The 7,050-nt window shown below is 39.7% G+C and overlaps 1 non-coding gene across 1 annotated transcript; it reads right to left on the bottom strand.

Moving 5' to 3' along the window:
* Window positions 1-6,443: 6,443 nt before the first annotated feature.
* On the bottom strand, window positions 6,444-6,550 carry LOC131254395 (small nucleolar RNA R71). The gene has a single exon (XR_009175511.1). It is a non-coding gene; the product is annotated as a small nucleolar RNA R71 (small nucleolar RNA).
* Between the last annotated feature and the right edge of the window lie 500 nt (window positions 6,551-7,050).

The raw sequence follows: 7,050 nt of genomic DNA, 5'->3' as shown, positions 1-7,050 counted from the left end.
ACTTTCCTGATGAATAAGCTATGATGATTGAATCGTCAAACCCATGGCAAATGTACTTTGACGGCGCTTCTCGAATGTCAGGAACAGGTGCTGGAGTGATATTCATTACTCTTCAGGGCGACTTGTTGCCTTACACTTTCACATTGGGTACTGCATGTGCAAATAATGAAGCTGAATATAAAGCTCTCATCATTGGAATGGAGATAGCTCAAGAAATGAAAATAAAAACGCTGCAGATTTTTTAGGACTCCAAGTTGATCATAAATCAGCTGACAATCGAGTTTGAAATAAGAAAACAGGAGCTCTTACCATACTATCGATGAGCGCAACAATTGTTAGAGCAATTCCATCATGTTGAAATCAAACATGTATCGCGATGCGCGAATGCAAGGGTAGATGCTTTAGCTACCCTGGCAGAAGCTTTATCCTACCTTGATCGAAGTCCTCTTTAGGTAACAATAGAAGAAGGTTCTTGCCATCACCCAAAATCATTAATAAAGCTGCTGAAGCACTTCCTATATCATGCTTGGAGGTCACAATGGATGACTAATGCCAGCCTTTTGTAGATTATATCAAATACGATATTCTACTGGAGGACCTAGCACAAAGGTTGCAGGTCAAACAAAGGTCAAAGAGATTTGTTATATGTAGCGGAATATTATACAGAAAGTCTCATAACGAAATCTTGATGCGATGTCTGAATACGGAAGAAGCAAATCAAATATTGCAGGAAGCTCATTCTGGAGAGTGTGGAGCACATCAAGCTGGCCGAAATCCATTCCATCAGGTGCATCGAATGGGGTATTACTGACCCACAATGTTCGAAGACGCTATCAATTATAGCCGACGATGTCACAAATGCCAAATCCATGGTGATGTCATACATGTGCCTCCTGAAGATCTCCATCAATCAGTAGCTTCTTGGCCTTTTGCCGCATGAGGACTTCCGTCTTCGGCTAAAGGAAAACAATATATACTAGCAACAACAGACTATTTCTCCAAATGGACGGAAGTGATCGCATTGCAAAACGTCAAGGAAAGAGATGTCGTCAATTTGACCACGGGCTTGGCTCGGTGAGCCGTGAGATCACACAAGCTATGCGCTTGCATCCACTATGTGGTGCCCACTATGTTGTCTTAAATCTGGACCAATCATTGGGTTCTATCGAGTCTGCTAGGACCCCGGCCCATTTGTCAAGTAGAACCAAAATTCAAGTGGGTCATACTGCTAAGTTTTGGGTTGTGTATGTTGATTTCTTACAATCTGTGGATCGGATGCCGTTCCTTATTGATCTCAATGGTTATAAGAATTCCTAGCCTAGATGTGATGGACACCAATGATATCCCCATTTATTAGATGACCTGGTTATTACGTGTTGGATTGCCTAACCCTAGCTGTGGGCCTAATAGACTGTGGATACACCAACCCAAAATTTGGGTTATGTGCACAAATTTTTAGGGTTCTTGAGTGTAGTGGGGTGTGTGCACATTTATTTGTGTCACTCATAAAATAAAATTATTTGGTGATGTTTTAAGATATTCGGTACTCAAGTATTATTAGTTCAGAGTGTTACAAGAGAACCATGTCACTTTGGCTAGTGTAACCACACAACTTTGTCTAACAATTCCATCAATTTGTCTAGTGGAACCCGTCACCATGTTTAATAATTCCATCACTTTGTCTAGTGGAACCCTTCACTATGTTTAGTAATATCATCACTTTGTCTTGTCAAATCTTGTCATTTTGTCCAACAACTTTGTGACTTTGTCTTATGAAACCATCACACTTTTTTCAGCAACCCCATCACTTAATAGAACCTCACCACTTTGTCAGGCAACCTGGTCACTTTCTCTAATAAAATCCATCACCTTGTTTACTGCAACCATGCCACTTTATCTCACAGTCACATCACTTTGTTTAGCAGAATCTTGTAGCTATCCAGCAACTCTATCACTTTGTCTAATGAATCATGTCACTTTGTCGAGTAAGACTCCATCATTCATTCTAGTGGAACCACGTTACTTTTTCTGGAAATTTCGTCCCTTTGTCTAGTGAAACTCCATCACTGTATTCCATAATCCTGTTACTTTGTCTATTGGAACCTCATCACTTTATCTAGTAAAATCCCGTCATTTTGTCCAACATCCTCATCAGTTTGTCTTGCAGAATCCCATCACTTTCTATAATTGAATCTTGTCACGTTGTCCAGTAACCTTCTCACTTTGTCTAGTGGAACTTCATCACTTTATCCGATAATCTAGTCACCTTGTCTAGTGGAACCCATCACTTTGTCCGATAGAACTTCTTCAACTGTATACAAAGTTTACTTACAAAAAAAAAGTTTCTATGAGGCATAGTTATTGACCTAGATAAGGCCCACCGTAATGTTTTTGTGAGATCCACTATGACCATTTGTTATTAAGCCTCATATTGGGCATAAAGACAAAAAAATCATAATGACATGTGATTCTCGTGTGCCACACTAAAATGGTTGGGAGAGAGATGTATACCCTTGATTTTGAAAGGGTTCACCATGATACTTGTATGAAATTCACTCCAACCACTAAATTGCAAAAAAAAAAAAAAAAAAAAAGAAAAAAAAGAAAAAGAAAAAAGGCATGTGCTCTAAAAATTGTAACTGGACATGAATCACTTGGGCCACACTAATGGAAATTGGTAGAGCCCTTTACATTATATCCAAGTCAACGTGAATGATAAATGGAATTGATTTTTGGGCCCATGGCCTAACATGGCATCAAAAACCTAGTGGTTGGGATTTATTTTACATAAATATCACATTGAGTCCAACTTGATACACCAATTAACCATTTTCTATTGGAGATGGTTGTGAGGGATGGTACTTAGATTGCCTAGGGCAGCATGCACCATCACGCAATTGGAAAAGCTTTGTAGGTCCTACCATGGTGTATGCATATTATTCATGTTGTCTATCCATTTTTATGGATCATTTTAGTGCATAAGCACAAAATTGAGGTAGATCTAGATCTCAGGTAGACCACCCACAAGAAACTAGTGATTGGCCGCCTGTTGAGGGTCAAATATTGCATATCAGACCCATTTATTGCATAGATTTACACGCATGATACTGCTTAATGGCCTGATTAATCGTGTTTATAATGCAGAGTGTATGTACGAGCCTGGACCAAAATGGGTGCTTAAAGCATGGACTTAACGCTCTAATGACACCAAAGCGTGGGACGGACTCCAGAGACCCAAGATCAACAGAATTACACATCAGGGACCCAAGAAAATCAAGGAATTGAAGCTCAAGTGGCCTGAAAAGTGTCCAGAATGCAAGATCATAGGGTTCCCACTATCTGATCAGTTCGAAACTTCATACGTGGCCTGAGGACCATAAATAAACCGTACACGTAAAATTTCAGCTCCTGGATCACTGTGGAAGTGGCCCAACGGACAGATCAGCCTCTTTAATCATTATGTGGGCCCCGCTTGGATTGGGATATACTCCAATTTTGGTCTCAACGCCTTAAACTACGTGTCAAAACAGATGGATGGAGCAGATTTCTTACAAACATCACCATGGGACCCACACATGCAGTGCACGTGCAAGGTGCACAAGTGCACCGGACGAACATAAAAAATAAGGAAGTTGGTCAGCAGGCGCTGACCAACTCAAACTCAAATTTTTTTAATTACGCAACAGCGTAACGCTGCCGACCGTCGGTTCTGCTTGTGGGCCCCACACATCATGTATAGCATCAATCGGGACCGTCCATTGTGTGCGTAGGTGGGGTATTTACCTCACCAAGGCGGCCTTTTGAGACCATGTAAAATGTTAAAGAATCCTAACCGTTAAAGACATGATGAACGGCGGAGTAGAAGGTATTGTGGGCCACATGGAATTTGGTCCAAAAGTAGTGCTTCCCACCTGATTTTTTGAGTAGATCGCAGTGGACGGCTCGGATTTTCCAAAAAGATAGTGAAGTGGGGCCCACCATCGTCACAGCGTCAATGACGCTACCCTGTTTTCGCAACCGGAAGCCGTCCGGTTTTTACGGCGGATTGTACGCCCTTGGGCGCGGTCGGACAGCTGATCTGAACCGTTCATCATGTAGGATTGCACGAAAACTCCCAGAGGACGTTGTCCTTTTGAAAAAAAACAAAGAAGAAGAAGCGCGGAGACGTGGTATTCCGGATTGCGTGAGGTTCCTCGCAGCAGAGGGCAGGGCATTTTTTGACTGCGGAAGGACTGTTTCTGCAGCCTAATCCTTTTAGGACTCCACAGCAGCTCTGGAGAGAGCTTTCCATCTTTAAAAAGGAAGGTGCGGGAGAGAGATGGGGCATTCAATTTGGAAGGCTGGACGTGAGCAACAGGAGCTTGGATGAGGAGTGGAGTTTGGCATTCTTTTTCTGTTCATTGCTTTTTCTTTTTGTTTTATTTTACTTTATTTTCTAGCCACATCATGCCTGTGTGTGGCTAGTCCTCTTAGCTAGGGCTAAGAGGCGAAGCTTGTGGCGAGATGGGAGATACTATATTTCTGCTTTTCATTTAAATTCATGAACTGAAATTGATTTGTATTAATGGAATTTTTTTTTAGTCTTTAATGGTTTGTTGTGACTGAAATTACAATGGGTCTGCAACGGCTTTGAATATCCCTTTTTCTTCCCCTTTTTATGTTTATGAAGCCAGGAAGCCCTGTTGTTCATCATTGTTCCATGGGCATGGTAGGATGACGGTACCCTTCCTGATCTTCATACATTGTTAATTAGTTGGTAATTAGTTTAATCCTGTTGTTTGCTTTGTCTCCTGGGCATGGTTAGATGATGGAATCCATTCTAATTCATATACTTTTCATCTCTTAAAAATCAGATCAAGTAAGTTCAGTTTGAATTCCATAATCCTTGCCGCAGGCATAAGATCTCCCTGATCTCTACAAGTGGATCCTCTGAATCCCTAGTTTCCTTCCTCTGAATTCCTTAAAGTTTTAGATAATTATTCCACAATTATTTCCTAAATTCTATTTGGTTTAGATCACATCTTAGTCTAGTTCTAGTTCTACTTAGTTTCAGATAACGTACAGGTATCAGTCCCTGTGGATTCGACCTCGGTCTTACCGAGTTTATTACTACATCACAACCCTATACTTGGGGAGTAAACAAGTTTTTGGCGCCGTTGCCGGGGACTGACGGTTACGATTCTTTGAAATTAATTAGTTTTAGAATTAGTTTGAGATTAGGATTTTATTAACTTTAGTTTAGATTTTTATTTCTATTTGATTTTTAGAACTAACTTGTTTCCTGTTTTGTAGGATCCTGACATAAATTTCTAAATTGGTAATTCTTTCCTAAAATTCTCTACTTTTTCTGTTTTTAGAATTAAGGTTTAAATCTTAGAAATTTTCTAATTCTAGTATCCTCTCATCTGTAGGAAATAAAAACTAGGTTATTTCTTAATTAACTTTCTACTTTTATTTTTAGTAATTTTAACTCTCTTAGAATCTAATTTGTTTCTTAATTTATTTTTAGAATTTTTGTTTAGAAACTAACCTTCCTATTTTGTAGGCCTTTAAGATAGAAATTTCTAATTCGGTAAGCTCCTTCCCTACTTTCTATTTTTCAGTTCTCTTTTAATAATTTACTTTCTAGTTTAGATCTTCCGTAATTTACTTTAGAAATTTCCACTTTCTTTTAAGAATACCTTCTTTTAGAAATTAATTTACTGTTATTTTTCTTTTAAAGGATCATTCTTCTCTTTTTAGAATCTAACTTATTTTTGTTTTATTTTGCAGGTTTTTAACTTAGGACTCCAATTTGGTAATTTCTTTCCAACTCTCTCCTTCTTTCTAGATTTTCTTTCCCTTTCTTAGGATTAGGTTTTTAATTGAGGGCTGCGAGTGTTTTCATGCCCAAGTGGGCCCGTGACGATACTCGACGTCTCTTGACTGAAGGAGGATTGGTTGAGGGGTTGACTATCCATCGCAAGACTAGACACCGCTCGAAATCCCCTGAGTTAAGTGAAGTTATGGCTGAAGACCAACCTCCTCTACTTCCACCCAGGGTGGAAGATACCCAAGATGAAAATGAGGTGCAACAGACACCCCCGCCTCGTACTTTACGAGATTTTCTACAACCGGCGGGAGTGAGTATGCCCTCATGCATGATTTTTCCTGAAAACACGAGACAAATGGACATCAAGCCAGGAGTTATCCAACTCCTTCCTAAATTCCATGGACTCGAATCAGAGAGTCCATATTTACATTTGAAAGAGTTCGATGAGATTATAGCTACATTATGTTTTCCTAATGTATCTGAGGATACAATTAGGCTGAAACTCTTTCCTTTTTCCTTAAAAGAGAAAGCTAAGACATGGTTACATTCACTGCGTCCTAGATCCATTGGCACATGGAACGATATGCAGAGGGAATTCATAAAAAAATTCTTCCCACATCATAAAACGATTACCCTCAGAAAAGCAATCATGAACTTTGCCCAAAAGGAAGATGAAACATTCTTCCAATGTTGGGAAAGGTTCAAAGATTTGGTCAGTTCATGCCCACAACACGGATTTGAAACGTGGCGCATTACAAATTTTTTCTATGATGGATTGACATCTTTCATGCGCCAAATGGTCGAGACAATGTGTAATGGAGAGTTCATCAACAAAGATGTTGACGAGGTATGGGATTACCTCGATAGTCTCGCTGAAAAAACACAATCATGGGACTATTACCCAATGGCGAACACCACATCTAGGCCGACTCAATTAAAGGAGAAAGGTGAATTATATATCTTGAAAGAAGAGGATGATCTCAAGTGTAAAGTGACTACGCTCATAAGAAAAGTTGAGGCCATGGAAGGAAAGAAGGATAAGGTCAATGAAATTGTTTGCGGCATCTGTGATTGCAACATTCACACAACTGAAAACTGTCCTACCTTTCGAGGAGTGTTGAATGAACAAGCCAATGCCGTAAATAATTATCAAAGACCTTTTACTAGACCTAACTCCAATACATACAATCCTGGCTGGAAAAATCATCCAAACTTTAGTTGGAGGAATGGACAAACGG

The sequence above is a fragment of the Magnolia sinica genome, chromosome 8, assembly GCF_029962835.1.
Source record: "Magnolia sinica isolate HGM2019 chromosome 8, MsV1, whole genome shotgun sequence".
NCBI lineage: Eukaryota > Viridiplantae > Streptophyta > Magnoliopsida > Magnoliales > Magnoliaceae > Magnolia > Magnolia sinica.
This window is presented reverse-complemented; position numbering and strand designations above follow the sequence as displayed.